Consider the following 18,539-nt stretch of genomic DNA (forward strand, 5'->3'; position numbering starts at 1 on the left):
TATGCTACGCTTCTCCCTTTGATCTACTTCATGGTGGTATTCACTGCAGTTTGGGTTTTGTTCCACTTATCTTCTCACCTTGAGTGTTTTTCATACATATATATATAGTTTACTGCTTGCTGTGTCAGAAACTATTCTAAGCGTATTGCATATATTCCCTTATGGAATCCTCATAACAATCTTACAATATAGGTACTACCATTATCATCACCTTTCCATAGATGAGGAAATTACATGGAAGAATGGAGGTGCTCTTCCAAGTTAACCTAGATTCTAAACGATGGCGATGGAATTTGAACCCAGCCACTCTGGCTCAAAAGCTCACGCTCTCCATCTATACGCTGTAGTGCCCCTTGAATTATGTGGCAGCTTATTGGTTCAGAGAATTCTTGTATCCCTCTCATGTATGTTGGTATCAGTATTTGCTCAAGTGAAGAACCCTGGACTCATTCTCGACCTTACCTTCCATATATAATGAATGACAGGTATCATGATTTCTAGTTCCTATATGTTTTCAACCTATTTTCTCTCCTTCAAACCTACAGCCCCTATCCTAAATTTGGCCATTATTATCCTTTGGGCCTCCTAAATTCAGCCCCAAACCTGTTCAGATGGATTATCAGAGTCAACTATTTAAAAGGCAACTTCTGGGCTTCCGTGGTGGTGCAGTGGTTGAGAGTCCGCCTGCCAATGCAGGGGACACGGGTTCGTGCCCTGGTCAGGGAGGATCCCACATGCCGCGGAGCGGCTGGGCCCGTGAGCCATGGCCGCTGAGCCTGCGCGTCCGGAGCCTGTGCTCCGCAACGGGAGAGGCCACAGCAGTGAGAGGCCCGCGTATCGCAAAAAATAATAATAATAATAATAAATAAAAAAATAAAGGGCAACTTTAACCATGACATTCCTCTGAAAAAGCTTCTCTGAAGCTCCCTGTCCATTCTAGTTTGAGCTTTAAGCTCTTTTACGTAATAGTAGCTTCCTCTGACCCCAGTCAATTTCCACTCTCTGCCCCACTCCCTCCTGGGACGCTCTACTCTGCTCCAAACTGTTTTGCTTGGCCTGTGTCACTCACTGTCGAAGACTCTTCTCATACATCACCTCTTATAAGCAGTCGCCTCTCCAGCCTCTCACTCCCAGGATAGCTGGATCTGGTGCCCCTTCTCTGTCATAACCCTTCATTTCACACGGTACTGAAGTCACCTGCTTGTTTGTCTCTGAGCTCCTTGAAGGTAAACTCTACCCTGTCTTGTTTGTTTTTATCCTCCCAGCCCCGAGTGGTACCTGACTCTGCAGAGGGTGCTTGTTAAATGCTTGCAAACCTGAATACCAGAGGCAGTTTTATAATATCCTAAATACTGTTCCTGCCTTATAGTCACATCAGAGGGAATTTTCTGAGCTCTTGAACTGCTTTAAACAGACATTCAGTCACTGAAGGAATAAATGTACACAAGTCAACTATGGAAATCATTGCTTTCAAACAGCAAGTAAAAGAACATTTTCCTGGATGGATAGATGCTATTTCATTGTAAAATAAAATAAAATAAAATAATCATGTAATTAAGAGCTGCTCTGGTAGACATTCTTTGACTTGCTGTTAAATCTGTGCTCTGAATTTCCATTTCTGTTCAAACGTAACCCCAGCTGATCTGTATCCCACCTGCACAACCTTAAGAGCCATGTAGAGAGTACTGTCCCTAATAATCCAGTGATGGGACTTTCTGACATTGGTTTGTGATGCTATCAGGAATTTGGGGCCATTAAGGAAGAATGTGCAAAAAGGAGAAGTCCAGGGTGATGGGGAATAGAAATTTATAGAAAATGAAATCCATTTATTTAGCATTTCCTATATGCCAGGCACTGTATTATCTCATTTAAAATTTGGAAGAACATCTTTCAGTTTCTCAACACCGCCCTCATTTATGAGGATTCTAACTCCAAATGTCATGTATTCCAGAAAGAGCTGTACATTTGGGCAGCTGGTTTGTCCGAGAATTCAGTTACCAGATTAATGGTGACTAATTAATATTCTGCATTGTATTTTGTACTGAGGTGAATTTGTTTATACTAGAAACTTAAACACACATTTCATGGCATTTTGGAGGGATGTTATTCATTGTAAGTTTGTTCATTTATGTATCTCCTGGGCCTTTAAAGGATTCAAGTTGTGCATTTTCATTATTTGTGGTGGAGATTATTTCTCCCTGCAAACTTCCCCTCCGGGATTTGCATGGAGACTATTAAAGTGCCTTACTGCCTCAAACAGTGTTCCTCTCTCCTTGGGTTAGGCCCCAAGAGATGCAGCAATGATAAATTATAACTCCAAAATCATCTTCTTAATTTATAGACAGGACTTTTGTCTTGAAATTTTGCCTCTAGATAAGCAGGGGCAGCAGAAAAAGGAACTCAGATAACTCCTCTCCCTTTACCAGAGTCAATCCTGAACAGTTAGCCCCAGCTTCTGTTCTGGGATATACTATGTTCCTTGGAGCTCACTGCCATAGAAAGGCCTCTACCTCCTTTTCACCCAAATGTCTCAGGAGACCCAGAGACCTCAGGTCATTGAAATCCTTTCCATAAGCCCTTGTAGTTCAAACCTCTCAAGAACCCAAACATCTCCGGGGCCCCTCCAGGCTACTTTGAAATTTCTTCACATCTACAAATATTTTATTTTGCAGGAAGTTAAAGTGGAGAAAGAGAATTTTCTATGAGGCATAGGGATATCTGTGACCATCTCTGCCAGTATTTCTGCCTCCTCAGGACTTTATCCTCTCTGTTGTGTTTGGCATTTGTTTTCCCCTCCCCCGTCTTCCTACCGAGCTCCAATGTGTTGATTCTTTCTGTTTCTTAGAATTCTCCCCTGAAGAAGCTAGATGAATAAAGTAGGGGACCAGCCCTTCCTACTTCCTAGAGGAACGTCTGATTCCTGCTGTTGAGTGAAGTGTCACAGTTTTTATGTCTGACCTTCCTAGCCCTTCAAGGTTGGCTCACACTGGCATTCCAGAAATTTCAGCTGAGTTGTAGGAAATGGGTTGAATTGCCCCCTGTTGCTGTGCAGCTTCCTCGGGAGCTTCTGGTGTAATCTGAAACCCGTCTCTGAACCAAAGGGCAAGAGAGACCCAAGAAAGAGGCAGACCACTCTAGCTTGGCTGGTGGCAGGTTAAAAAGCAAGGGAACTTACACAGAGGCTTGTCTTGGGTGGCTGCAAGATAAGTAGATTCCAACAGCCCATTATAGAGCACAGAGCAAAAGTTCAGTGACATTTTAGATGTCTGGGGGCAGGAAGAAAGGAATAATCTGAAGCAGTAGGTCCTTGAGAGCAGGGAAAGCCCAGGCAAACAGAAGGCAACGTTTTTGAGCTGAAAAGCTGGAGGTGGTGGATTCCGGAGGCCCTGGGAAGAATGATTGCTGGCTGCCTTGGATCATGAGTATTACGCTGTGTTTCTCAATCTTCTCCCCTTAGTGGTCTCACCACTCATCCTATGAGACCACAGTCCAAGACTATCTACACATGGATTGAGTGAAGACTAGTGTTAGCAAAGGGAACTTTGTGGGGAGCCCTATTTTCAGATTTCCTTGCTTATTCTCATAGTGAAAATTTAATTTTGTTAAATGTGTGCTATGCAGTATTAAAGTTACTCTTTAAAATAGATTTCCCCTGAAAGTGTGTGTGTATTTATAAATTCATTTTATATTCGTTTGATCTTAGTTTTCTATTTTCTTTTTGTCCCTCTTGGTTATTTTAAATGTTGTCGCTAGCTCTATATTTCATCGTCTTTCTACCTTAAGGCCCTTAAATAAAAGTATCTTTTATTAACCTATAAATGTTGTTTTAAGTATGCACACTTTTCTTAATTATGTCTATATAGGTAGACACATGTTTATATCTTAAAAAACAAAACCTTTACTTTCTCAGGAGCAATCAAGCCTAACAAATGAATGAGAATTCATGGTGGTATTTTCCTAAAGAAGTTTTGGAATTTGTAATTTGCTTGACAGTAGAAATGAATTGCCATGTTTCTATAAGTATTTATTCTCAGTGTATTTTGCTTAAATATCAGTGCAATGTGTCTGTGAAAATATAATTATCACCAGCTCCATCATACAGTAGCTGTCAGAATTTTCTCAGTGTCCACTAAATAGATTTCTTTATCTTTCCTGTCTTTATTTAAACATGACCTCATTTTATTTCCTTAGCAGGAAATACTGACAATCAAAAAAAAGGAAGGAAGGAAGGAAAGAAGGAAGGAGACAAGAAAGAAGAAGAAAGGACTTAGTTTCTATCAAATGACCAAGAGAAAGTGTACTAAAAGCTATATTTTTATATGAAAAAATAAGATATTCTCTGTTTCTTTGGCTTATTCTCTAAAATTAGACAACACCAATAAATTAAAATAGAGACAGCTTAGTTGTAGTTGAATTGTTTTTCATTATAGAAATGCTGGCCAAAAGGGAATCTGGAAGACAGAAAACTAAACACATTGTTCAACATGGATTGAGATGAGATCCTACCACATATTTGGTCATTGTGTTTGGTCATTGCCAAACACTAGGAATACAAAGGAGAGAGGATCTTTGTCCTTGAGGAATTTATATTTTCTAGGGAAAACAGAGGAAAAATACCTCTAAAAAAGTAATTTCTGTAACTGAAACTTCCAAAAAGTTGCATCAGAAACCAATGATTGATATATTTTGGTGGAGGCTTGTACCATGAATAATGAGTAGAATTTTTCAGGTGAGGAAGAAAAGTGTATTTCATGTAGAGACATGGAAACGTGCTTGGGGAACAAATGTGACTGTTACAGAACGTCATATAAACGGTATCATAAACTATGTGGTCGTTTGTGTCTGCATTCTTCATTTATCATAATGGTTTTGGCATTCATCCATATTACTACATACATCACTAATACAGTTTTTTAATCTACAGGGACGATTGCATTGTATGGATATACCACAATCGTATATTCATTCACTAGTTGATGGACATTCGGCAAGCCTTTTTGTGAACGTATGTTTTCATTTTTTTGTCTTTTGATTTCTAGCAGTGGAGTTCCTGGGTTGAATGCTAAGTAAAGGTTTAACTATAAAAAATTGCCAAACATATTTCTAAAGTGGTTGTAGCATTTTTCATTCCCACCAGCCATGTCAAAGAGCATGATTGCTAGATTATATAAAATGTGTTTAGTTTTGTAAGACACTGCCAAGCTTTCTTCCAAACTGGCTATAACATTTTGTTTTTGCAGCAGGAGGAAATGAGAGTTCCAGTCATTCCACATCATCACCAGCAATTGGAGTCGTCAGTGTTCCAGATTTTGACGATTCTAATAGGTGTATAGTAGTCTCCCATTGCTATTTTAATTTGCATTTCCTGATGATATATGATGTGGAGCATCTTTTCATATACTTATTTGCCATCTGTATATTTTCTTTTCTGAGATGTCTGTTAAGGTCTTCGGTCCATTTTTTGAAAATTGAGTTGTTTGGGTTTCTGTTGCTAAATTTTAAGAGTTCTTTGTATATTGTGGCTAACACTTCTTTATCAGTTGTGTATATTGCAAATATTTGCTCCCTGTATGTGGTTTGTCCTCTCATTCTCTTGACACTGTCTTTTGAAGAGCAGAAGTTTTATTTTATCTTATTTTATTTTTTTTAACATCTTTATTAGAGTATAACTGCTTTACAATGGTGTGTTAGTTTCTGCTTAATAACAAAGTGAATCAGTTAACCATATACATATGTTCCCATATCTCTTCCCTCTTGCGTCTCCCTGCCTTCCACCCTAGCTATCCCACCCCTCTAGGTGGTCACAAAGCACCGAGCTGATCTCCCTGTGCTATGCGGCTGCTTCCCACTAGCTATCTATTTTACATTTGGTAGTGTATATATGTCCATGCCACTCTCTCACTTAGTCCCAGCTTACCCTTCCCCCTCCCTGTATCCTCAAGTCCACTCTATAGTAGTTCTGCATCTTTGTTCCCATCTACCCCTAGGTTCTTCTGACCTTTTTTTTTTTTTTTTTTTTTTTTAGATTCCATATATATGTGTTAGCATATGGTATTTGTTTTTCTCTTTCTGACTTACTTCACTCTGTATGACAGTCTCTAGGTCCAACCACCTCACTACAAATAACTCAGTTTCGTTCCTTTTCATAGCTGAGTAATATTCCATTATATATATGTGCCACCTCTTCTTTATCCATTCATCTGTTGATGGACACTTAGGTTGCTTCCATCTCCTGGCTATTGTAAATAGAGCTGCAATGAACATTTTGGTACATGACTCTTTTTGAATTATGGTTTTCTCAGGGTATATACCCAGTAGTGGGATTGCTGGGTCGAATGGTAGTTCTATTTTTAGTATTTTAAGGAACCTCCATACTGTTCTCCATAGTGGCTGTATCAATTTACACTCCCACCAACAGTGCAAGAGGGTTCCCTTTTCTTCACACCTTCTCCAGCATTTATTGTTTGTAGATTTTTTCATGATGGCCATTCTGACTGATGTGAGATGATATCTCACTGAAGTTTTGATTTGCATTTCTCTAATGATTAATGATGTTGAGTGTTCTTTCATGTGTTTGTTGACAATCTGTATATCTTCTTTGGAGAAATGTCTATTTAGGTCTTCTGCCCATTTTTGGATTGGGTTGTTTGTTTCTTTGATATTGAGCTGCATGTGTTGCTTGTATGTTTTGGAGATTAATCCTTTGTCAGTTGCTTCATTTGCAAATATTTTCTCCCATTCTGAGGGTTGTCTTTTTGTCTTGTTTATGGTTTCCTTTGCTGTGCAAAAGCTTTTAAGTTTCATTAGGTCCCATTTGTTTATTTTTGTTTTTATTTCCATTTCTCTAGGAGGTGGGTCAAAACGATCTTGCTGTGATTTATATCATAGAGTGTTCTGCCTATCTTTTCCTCTAAGATTTTGATGGTGTCTGGCCTTACATTTAGGTCTTCAATCCATTTTGAGTTTATTTTTGTGTATGGTGTTATGGAGTGTTCTAATTTCATTCTTTTACATGTAGCTGTCCAGTTTTCCCAGCACCACTTATTGAAGAGGGTGTCTTTTCTCCACTGTATATTCTTGCCTCCTTTATCAAAGGTAAGGTGACCATATGTGCGTGCGTTTATCTCTGGGCTTTCTATCCTGTTCCATTGATCTATCTTTCTGTTTTTGTGCCAATACCATACTGTCTTGATTACTGTAGCTTTGTAGGATAGTCTGAAGTCAGGGAGCCTGATTCCTCCAGCTCCAATTGTGAAATTTTTTGTTCTAGTTCTGTGAAAAATGCCAGTAGTAGTTTCATAGTGATTGCATTAAATCTGTAGATTGCTTTGGGTAGTAGAGTCATTTTCACAATGTTGATTCTTCAAATCCAAGAACATGGTATGTCTCTCCATGTATTGGTATCATCTTTAATTCCTTTCATCAGTGTCTTATAATTTTCTGCATACAGGTCTTTTGTCTCCTTAGGTAGGTTTATTCCTAGATATTTTATTCTTTTTGTTGCAATGGTAAATGGGAGTGTTTTCTTATTTTCACTTTCAGATTTTTCATCATTAGTGTATAGGAATGCAAGAGATTTCTGTGCATTAATTTTTTTTTTTTTTTTTTTTTTTTTTTTTTGCGGTACGCGGACCTCTCACTGCTGTGGCCTCTCCCATTGCGGAGCACAGGCTCTGGACGCGCAAGCTTAGCGGCCATGGCTCACGGGCCCAGCTGCTTCGCGGCATGTGGGACCTTCCTGGAACGGGGCATGAACCTGTGTCCCCTGCATTGGCAGGCGGACTCTCAACCACTGCGCTACCAGGGAAGCCCTGTGCATTAATTTTGTATCCTGCTACTTTACCAAATTCATTGATTAGCTCTAGTAGTTTTCTGGTAGCATCTTTAGTATTCTCTATGTATAGTATCATGTCATCTGCAGTGACAGCTTTACTTCTTCTTTTCCAATTTGGATTCCTTTTATTTCTTTTTCTTCTCTAATTGCTGTGGTAAAACTTCCAAAACTATGTTGAATAATAGTGGTGAGAGTGGACAACCTTGTCTTGTTCTTGATCTTAGTGGAAATGGTTTCAGTTTTTCACCATTGAGGATGATGTTGGCTGTGGGTTTGTCATATATGGCCTTTATTATGTTGAGGAAAGTTCCCTCTATGCCTACTTTCTGGAGGGTTTTTATCATAAATGGGTGTTCAATTTTGTGAAAAGCTTTTTCTGCATCTATTGAATGATCATATGGTTTTTATTCTTCAATTTGTTAATATGATTTATCACGTTGATTGATTTGTGTATATTGAAGAATCCTTGCATTCCTGGGATAAACCCCACTTGATCATAGTGTATGATCCTTTTAATGTGCTGTTGGGTTCTGTTTGCTAGTATTTTGTTGAGAATTTTTGCATCTATGTTCATCAGTGATATTGGCCTGAAGTTTTCTTTCTTTGTGACATCTTTGTCTGGTTTTGGTATCAGAGTGATGGTGGCCTCATAGAATGAGTTTGGCGGTGTTCCTCCGTCTGCTATATTTTGGAAGAGTTTGAGAAGGATAGGTGTTAGCTCTTCTCTAAATGTTTGATAGAATTTGCCTGTGAAGCCATCTGGTCCTGGACTTTTGTTTGTTGGAAGATTTTTAATCACAGTTTCAATTTCAGTCCTTGTGATTGGTCTGTTTATATTTTCTATTTCTTCCTGGTTCAGTCTCGGAAGGTTGTGCATTTGTAAGAATTTGTCCATTTCTTCTGGGTTGTCCATTTTATTGGCATAGAGTTGCTTGTAGTAATCTCTCATGATCCTTTGTATTTCTGCAGTGTCAGTTGTTACTTCTCCCTTTTCATTTCTAATTCTATTGATTTGAGTCTTCTCCCTTTTTTTCTTGATACGTCTGACTAATGGTTTATCAATTTTGTTTATCTTCTCAAAGAAGCAGCTTTTAGTTTTATTGATCTTTGCTATTTTTTCCTTCATTTCTTTTTCTTTTTTTTCTGATCTGATCTTTATGATTTCTTTCCTTCTGCTAACTTTGAGAAGTTTTATATTTTAATGAAGTCCAGCTAATCTGTAATTTCTCTCATGGATCATGCTTTTGGTATTGTATCTAAAAAGTCATTGCCTTCTTTCATTTCTGATATTAGTAATTTGTGTGTGCTCTCTTTTTGTCTTAGTTTTCCTGGCTAGAGGCTTATAGATAACTGATCTTTTCAATCAACTTTTGGTTTTGTTGATTTTCTCTACTGATTTCCTGTTTTCAGTGTTATTGATTTCTGCTATACGTATTATTTTTTTCTGCTTACTTTGGGTTGAATTTGCTGTGTTTTCTTTTTCCTAGTTTCCTAAGGTTGAAACTTAGGTAGCTGATATTAGATTTTTCTTCTTTTCTTTTTCCCCCCCAGTTTTATTGAGATATACTTTCCATACAGCACTGTGTAAGTTTAAGGCGTATGGAATAATGGTATTAGTTATATATATTGTGAAATGATTGCCACAGTAAGTGTAGTTAACATTCATCATTTCATGTAGATACAAAAGAAAAAGAAAAAAAATTTTTCTTATGGTGAGAACTCTTAGGATCTACTGTCTTAACAGCTTTCAAGTATACCATACAACATTGTTAACTATAGTTATCATTTTGTACATTACATTGCTAGACTTTATTTATCTTATAACTAGAAGTTTGTACTGTTTGACCACCTTCATCCAAATCCTCCTCTCCTCACTCCCATCCTCTTCTTTTCTAAGTATGCATTCAATGCTATAAATTTCCCTTTTAGCACTGCTTTTACTGCATCCCACTAATTTTGGTAAGTTATGTTTTCATTTTAACTTAGTTCAAAGTATTTTTAAATTTTTCTTGAGATTTCTTCTTTGACCCATGTTATTTAGAAGTGTGGTTTTTAATCTCCACATATTTTGGGATTTTCTAGTTACCTTTCTGTTATTGATTTCTAGCTTAATTCCATTGTTGTCTGAGAGCAGACATTGTATGATTTTTATTCTTTTCAATTTGTTATTGTGTGTTTTATGACTCAGCGCGTGGTCTTTCTTGGTGATTGTTTCATGTGAGCTTGAGAAGAATGTGTATTCTGCTGTTGTTGGATGAAGCAGTCAATAGAGGTTAATTATATCCAGTTGATTGATGGTGCTGTTGAGTTCAACTAAGTCTTTATTGATTTTTTTTGGCTGCTGAATCTTTCCATCTGTGATAGAAGGGTGTTGAAGTCTCCAACTATGTTGGTGGTTCATTTATTCTCCTTGCAATTCTATCAATTTTTGCCTCACATAATTAGATGCTCTGCTATTAGGTGCATACACATTGTTATGTCTTCTTGGAGAATTGACCCTTTATCGTTATGTAATGCCCTTCTTTATCCCTCATAACTTTCCTTGCTTTGAAATTTGCTCTGTCAGAAATTGATACACTACTCCTGCTTCCTTTGATTAGTGTTAGCATGGTAGATATTTCTCCATCCATTTAATTTTAAGCTATATGTATCCAATACATACAATGTGGGTTTCTTGTAGATGACATATATTTGGGTCCTGTTTTTTGATCCACTTTGACAATCTCTGTCTTTTATTTTATTTATTATTTATTTTTTGGTTGTGCTATGTGGCTTGCGGGATCTTAGTTCCCTGACCAGGGATCAAACGTGGGCCCCCTCAGTGAAAGCCCCGAGTCCTAACCACTGGACCGCCAGAGAATTCCTGACAATCTCTGTCTTTTAATTGGTGCTTTTATACCATCTGTGTTCAAAGTGATTATTGATATACTTGCACTAATAACTACCATATTTGTTCCTTTTTTCTAGTTGTTGCTCTTGTTCTTTGTTCCTCTTTTTGTCTTTCATTATTTTTCTGCCTTTGGCTTTAATCAAGCATTTTATATGACCCCATTTTCTCTCCTTTTTTAGCATATCTGTTATGCTTCATTTTTTTCCCCCTATTTTAGTTCTTGCCCTAGAGTTTGCAATATTTAGTTACAAATAATCCAAGTTCTCTTTTAAATAAACTATGCCACTTCACTGGTAGTGAGTACCTTATAATAAGAAAGTCACCCTAATTCCTTCTTCCTCATCCCTTGTATCATTGTTGTCATTCATTTCACTTACACATAAGCATTTACAAATATATATATAATTGAATACATTGTTGCTATTATTATTTTGAAAAAATGCTATCTATTAAGAACCAAGAATAAGAAAAATAAAAGTTCTTATTTTACTTTCACTTATTCCTTTTTCAATGCCCTTCCTTTCTTTATGTAGATCTGAATTTCTTACCTATATTATTTTCCTTTCTTCTAAAGAACTTCTTTTAACATTTCTTGCAAGGCAGGTCTACTGGCAATAGAGTCCCTCATTTTTTGTTTGTCTGAGGAAGTCTTTCACTTTTGAAGGATAATTTTATAGGGTACAGAATTCCAGGTTGGTGTTTTTTTCCCTCAACCCTTTAAATATTTCACTCTACTCTACTCTTGCTTGCATGTTTTCTGAGGAGAAGTTGAACATAATTCTTTTCTTACATTTTTTCTCCTCTGGCTGCTTTTAAACTTTTTCTTTATCTTTGATTTCCTGTAATTTGAAAATGACATGCCTAGGTGCAGATATATTTTCTTTTCATTTATCCTGCTTGATGTTCCCTGAGCTTCCTGGATCTGTGGTTTTGTGTCTGACCAGTTTGAAAATTTGGGAAAATTCACTCATTATTGTTCCAGATATTTCTTCTGTTTCCTTATGTAGTTGTCCCACAGTCCTTGGATAGTCTGTTCTGTTTTATTTTAAAGTTTTTACTATCTTTTATTTACAATTTTGGAGGTTTTTGTTGAGATATCCTTAGAGATTCTTTCCTCAGCTGTGTCCAGTTTACTAATAAGCCCATCTAATGTATTCCTCATTTTGTTTCTTTTTAGTTCTTTGTTAGGATTTCCATCTCTCTGTTTCCCTTGTTTATCTGTTCTTGTATGCTGTCTACATTAGAGCCCTTAGCATATTAACTATAGTTATTTTAAATTCCTTTTCTGTTAATTCTAACATCCTTGTCATGTCTGGTTCTGCCACTTGCACTTTCTCTTCAAATTTTGTTTTTTGCTTTTTAGTATGCCTTGTAATTTTTTCTTGATAGCCAGACATGATGTACTGGGTAAAAGCACTGCTGTAAAGAGTTCTCTAGTAATGTGGTGATAATGTGGGTTTGCAGGGGAATAATTCTGTAGTCCTATGATTAAATCTCAGTCTTACCTGAGCCTATGCCTCTAGACTGTGAACCTCACAAGTATTTCTCAGTTTTTTCTCTCCCCTTAAGTCAGACAGGATGGCTAGAATGAGCTGGAGTTCAGTGTTTCCCTTCTCCCATGTGTAAGTGTAGAACTGACTGGAGTTGATTAGTTTCCTCCCCTAGGTCCATTATGGTCTGGTAATACCTCAGCAGATTAACTGCTGGTTAAGTACTTTCTCCTAAGGACAGGACTTGTTAAGCACAGTTCATTGCAGCACCATTTACAATCGCCAAGACATGGAAACAACTTAAGTGTCCATTGACAGATGAATGGATAAAGAAGATGTGGCAGATATATACAAAGAAATACTACTCAGCCATAAAAAAGAATGAAATAATGCCATTTACAGCAATATGGATGGACCTAGAGATTATCATACTAAATGAAGTAAGTCAGAAAGAGAAAGACAAATACTATATGATATCAATTATATGTGGAATCTAAAATACGACACAAATGAACTTACTTACAAAACAGAAACAGGGCTTCCCTGGTGGCACAGTGGTTGAGAGTCTGCCTGCTGATGCAGGGGACACGGGTTCGTGCCCTAGTCTGGGAAGATCCCACATGCCGCGGAGCGGCTGGGCCTGTGAGTCATGGCCGTTGAGTCTGCGCGTCTGGAGCCTGTGCTCCGCAGCGGAGAGGCCACAGCAGTGAGAGGCCCACATACCACAAAAAAAAAAAAAAAGAAAGAAACAGACTCACAGACATAGAGAACAGACTTGTGGTTGCCAAGGCAGAGAGGGGTGGAGAGGGATGGATTGTGAGTTGGGAATTAGTAGATGCAAGTTATTATACATAGAATGGATAAACAACAAGTTCCTACTGTATAGCACAGGGAACTATATTTAATATCCTCTGATAAACCATAATGGAAAAGAATGTGAAAAAGAATGTATACACATATATACACACATATATATATAATGTGTATATGTATATACATGCATAATGTATCTATATATACAACTGAATCACTCTGCTGTATGGCAGAAATTAACAAAACATTGTAAATCAACTACACAATAATTATTTATTTATTCATTTATTTATTTTTTGTGGTATGCGGGCCTCTCACTGTCGTGGCCTCTTCCATTGCAGAGCACAGGCTCTGGACGCGCAGGCTCAGTGGCCATGGCTCACGGGCCCAGCCGCTCCGCGGCATGTGGGATCCTCCCGGACCGGGACACGAACCCGTGTCCCCTGCATCAGCAGGCGGACTCTCAACCACTGCACCACCAGGGAAGCCCTACAATAAATTTTTTAAAAATAAATAAAATAAAGTTTGTTTTATCCATTAAAAAAAAACAACCCAGAGTACTGTGGTTCATTTCCAGTTTCTTTCTTTTCTCCTCCCCCTGCTGGAAGCAAGAGGGGATTTTTCTCTAGTATTTACAGTGAGAATCTGGTTGAGCTCCTGGGGGTAAAACTTACAAAACGCGTGGGGATCTCAATGTGATAGGGTCTGCCCAAAGTTTTTAACTCTCAGACTTGTCCACACTGAGCTTCCAGCAGCTCTTTAATTATAGTTGAGGTTTTCCCACCCTGGCACTGGTCCCTGTGGCAGTTTATGCTCCTGACTCTATGTGGCTCCCTATACTCAGCCATCTGTCTCTCCAGTGCTGGGGATTTGTCCTGTGCCCTCAATCTCTCTTATGAATCCATGAGGAATTGTTGATTTTTCAGTCTGTTCAGCTTTTTGCTTGTTGCTATGATGGAGTGACTTCCAGGCTCCTTGCATATGGAACTGGAAACCAGAAGTCGAATTATTTTTTAAATTCTATCTTCTCTTTCACTTTCATTAGCTAGATTTCTTTGTTGTAATGGTTATTTGCAATAATCTTCAGGATTTGAGTTTATTTTGGCTTTCTCTTTATTAAGTACTACTATAAATTCTTCTTTTCTTTTCTTTTCCTTTTTTAACTCATAACTTTTCTGTTCCATAGATTTAATAATTTGTAGACTTTGCGCTCTTTGGCGTTCACGTGTCCATTCTTCCTTCATGTGATTCCTGTGTCATCTGGTTGTAACCCCATTAGTCTGTGATAGTGTCCTTGAGTTCTGGAACAAGATGTCTCAGGCAAGTCTAATGTTATGCTTCAGACTTGTAATCAGCCACTTATCCAAAGAACCCTGGTATTTACGGAGCACAGTCTACATATAGGAGCACTCATTGCTCCTGGGGGTGTCATTGCCTTCAGGCATTTTAAGTGGACAGAACTAGGGAATACATACTTTTTAAAGAAAAAGTTCATGATTTAATAGTATTTCCAATTCAGATTTAACATTACAAGTTTTTTCTGTGTCATTTTATTTTGATCCCTTATTTTCGTACACAGAAATTCTTAATTCCTAACGCAGCAAAATAATTACGTATTTGCTGTATTCTACCATATAAAAATGGGCCACATTATTAATAATATAATTCAAGCTCTTTGCATTCTTACTGTTTGATGCTTGTCACCTTGAATTTTATATGTCAGATAATAATATTGTTATCCTTGCTTTATTTATAGACTACATATTTATTTTTAAACTCTTGATGCCATGGTTTAGGTGTGTCTTGTTCAAATAGCTTATTGTTATAATTTGTGACTGTCTATGCATGTATACGTGCATATGTGTTTGTATTCACAGAGGCATCACTGCATCTTCCCCCTCATTCTAACACTCTTAGTCTTTTAAATAAAGCCTCAGGTATGTTATAAATCTATACTTTATCAATTAAATATGAAATAACTGTATTAAAACATGTATTAAATGTATTTATTATATCAAATTATATATTATAGTAAATATTATATAATATATATAATTTTGGTTATTAGGTATTTAGGGTGGATGGAGAGGTGAACAAATGTTCTTATAAAATAATAAATATGTTTATTCAATAAAATTTAGAAAATGCAGAAGAAGAGAAAAAAGAATCACCAACTCTCTTACTCCCAACAAATAGACAACCACTGTTAACCATTCATTCATAAATGCATATTAGGGGTTTACTATGCGCCTTTTGATATGTTTCTTTCCAGTCAAGATTATACAATTAAATAATAATTAATAATAATGGATTCCATTTTTTAGTGCTTATATTTTACCAGGAAATATTTACAGATTATCTCAGTTAATCCTCATAACAAACCTAGGGAATAGGTGATACGTTAATACCACTTTAGAGGTGGAGAAAGTGAGTTTCAGAAATGTTAAGTGACTTGTCCAAGATGTCAGTATTAACATGGCCTTGGAAAATGGGGAGAGGGGAGGGTCGGCCCTCTGCCCGCGTTGGAGCAGGGTGCGCGTGGCGCGCTGGAGAGTTCACGGCAAATCGTTTAATTAAAGCATATGGAATACGGGAAACAAAAGACTTCAACTAGTGCTTTAGTTTCATCTGAAATTCTACAGGCATGTATCTTGTAAGCAGTATATGGCAGAGTTTTAGGCCAATCTGAGAGTCTTGTTTTTCAGTAGAAATTTCAAGCATTAGTTTTGACTACCACTTGCTATGGAATGTTCAGTTGATGAAACTGAAGGTCTTTCACTCAGAAGAAGTAAATCAAGAACCCGAGGCTCGCGTGCTCCTGAGCTTCTGTGAATGGCCCCAGAGCTCCGAACCACCCTTCCGGGTGGATGTCACTGAGATCCCTGGAGCCTCCTGCTGCCGTCGCTCCTGAGTTTCCTGGTGATGTGGTACCTCAGTTTTCCCCACTACAATGTGCTAGAACGCGTGAACTGTATGTACTTCTATGACTATGAGCCCATTTACAGACAAGTCTTCCGCTTCACACTTGGAGAGCATTGGAGCTGCTCTCATCAAAATGCATGTCTTGTCATCCCGGTGACCTCACACCCCTCAGATGTGAAAGCCAGACGGGCCATTAGAGTTACTCGGGGTGAAAAGAAGTCTTGGTGGAGATATGAGGTTCTTACATTTTTCTTATTAGGCCAGTAGGCTGAAACGGAAGACAAATATTAGCTTTATCCTTAGAGGATGAACACCTCCTTTATGGCAACATAATACAAGATTTTTTAGACACAACAATAATGTGACCTTGAAAACAATTGTGGCATTTAGGTGGGTAACTGAGTTTTGCCCCAACGCATGGTACATCACGAAGACAGACACTGGTGTTTTCATCAATACTGGCAACTTAGTGAAGTATCTTTAAATTTAAACCACTCAGAGGAGTTTTTCACAAGTTATCCTCTAATTGATGATTATTCCTATAGAGGATTTTACCAAAACCCCCATATTTCATACCAGGGGTATCCCTTCAAGGTGTTTCCTCCCGACTGCGGTGGGTTGGGTTATATAATATCCAGAAATTTGGTGCCAAGAACCTGTGAAATGACGAGTCACGTAAAACCCATCAAGTTTGAAGATGTTTATGTTGGGATCTGTTTGAATTTATTAAAAGTGGACATTCATATTCCAGAAGACACCAACCTTTTCTTTTTATATAGGATCCATCTGAATGTCTGTCAACTCAGATGCATGATTGCAGCCCATGGCTTTTCTTCCAAGGAAATTATCACATTTTGGCAGGCTATGCTAAGGAACACCACCTGCCATTTTTTCCCCTTATATCAGTGTTTATTTATTTTGTTGTTTATTTTTTTAGCATCTTTATTGGAGTATAATTGCTTTACAATGGTGTGTTAGTTTCTGCTGTATAACAAAGTGAATCAGCTATACGTATACATATCCCCATATCTCCTCCCTCTTGCGTCTCCCTCCCACCCTCCCTATCCCACCCCTCTAGGTGGACACAAAGCACCGAGCTGATCTCCCTGTGCTATGAGGCTGCTTCCCACTAGCTATCTGTTTTACATATGGTAGTGTACATATGTCCATGCCACTCTCTCACTTCATCCCAGCTTAAAAATATGGAACGCTTCACGAATTTGCGTGTCATCCCTGCACAGGGGCCATGCTAATCTTCTTTGTATCATTCCAATTTAGTGTATGTGCCGAAGCAAGCACCCACATGCCGTTATTAATTTGACATTCTACCCAAAAGCCTAGAGAAGGGAGGGATACTTTGTGGAGACCGTTCAAATTAGACTGTGAAATCTCCAATGGAAAACTCATGGGAAGGTCATTGTGTGGCTTACACGGAACCAAAACTCATGAAGAGCCCATAGGCTGGATACTGGAGGGTTGCACTTGACCTGTGGTTTATTTTGACAACAATCAAGTCAGGCCTTTTAAAGATGATATTTAGAGGAATTAAACATCTGACAAAGGAATAGGAGGTTTTTGTTAATAAAACAAACAATTTGAACATGTCATTCTATAGATTAGAATTTCTTACATGGGTTTCATTGAATTATAAGCTCATTTGTCCATAACAACAAAGCAGTGTGGAGTATTATTGATTGAACAATCTAGTCAGTTCAGGGTTTTGTGTATACCTTACATGGATTACAGTTTTTAAAATACGTAGTTCTGTGTAAAAAAACTGAAGTTATACTGAACAAAATTTCATCTGTTTTTGGTCATCTGGAAGATACTTCAGGATGTTGCAGTATTTCAGAGTTATCAATTATTGTTTAATGTAACTTAGAGTTTTGCACTTTTATGGGTGTTTGAAGTTATGGTTGTTTCAATACTGTATAAACAGAATAGTGAAAATCACTCTTTGTATTTAAACTTCTTTTCCAGTTACTTCACTAATGAGTTGATTATGAATAGCTCCATTAACGTGTAGTCATTGGTCATTACTGCATATCAGTAATCTCTTGAACTTTGATAAATATTTTGGCATGGTAACACAGAGAAGAATTAAAGCAAGAAGATCTGAATTACTGTCTTGTTTTTAAAAATATAATCCCCGGTGTTTTTAGATGTCACTTCATCTGTCTCATTTTTCCACCTGGAAATTAGGAGTAGTATAGAATGCCGGGCAGCATGTTTCCTTTTGGAAAGGACTCTGAAGCCGAAAAGAAAAGAGAGGATGTGGTGGCCAGAATATTATGAAAGGAGTGTCGTATTTCAGTGCTTGAGTGGGAAAGAGAGGACTAAAGATTTGAGCTGCATTGTTAGCTGCTCCGCGGTTTTTCTCATTAACAATCAGTTTGAGAATTAAAAAGAAAACAAAAAAACACAGCTGCTCTTGTTATTAGTTTCACATCAAGAGGAAAGCCCTACTATGTGGTCTAAAATCAAGTCTGATTTCCATGTCATGGTGAAGCACATTTTTTCATAGGAGAGATGAAGTAGGTCACCTTCGACCTGCTAGTTGGTCAAAGAGGGGCACTCCTTGCCCCCATAT

At 37.7% G+C, this 18,539-nt stretch overlaps 1 non-coding gene and 1 pseudogene across 1 annotated transcript; one reads left to right on the top strand and one right to left on the bottom strand.

Annotated features, from left to right (window-relative positions):
- Positions 1-280: 280 nt before the first annotated feature.
- LOC116742723 lies at positions 281-17,975 on the top strand (annotated as a pseudogene).
- Positions 17,146-17,248, bottom strand: LOC116742804. Its single transcript, XR_004346584.1, has one exon. It is a non-coding gene; the product is annotated as a U6 spliceosomal RNA (small nuclear RNA).
- Positions 17,976-18,539: the final 564 nt, after the last annotated feature.

This window comes from Phocoena sinus, chromosome 17 (assembly GCF_008692025.1).
Source record: "Phocoena sinus isolate mPhoSin1 chromosome 17, mPhoSin1.pri, whole genome shotgun sequence".
Lineage (NCBI taxonomy): Eukaryota > Metazoa > Chordata > Mammalia > Artiodactyla > Phocoenidae > Phocoena > Phocoena sinus.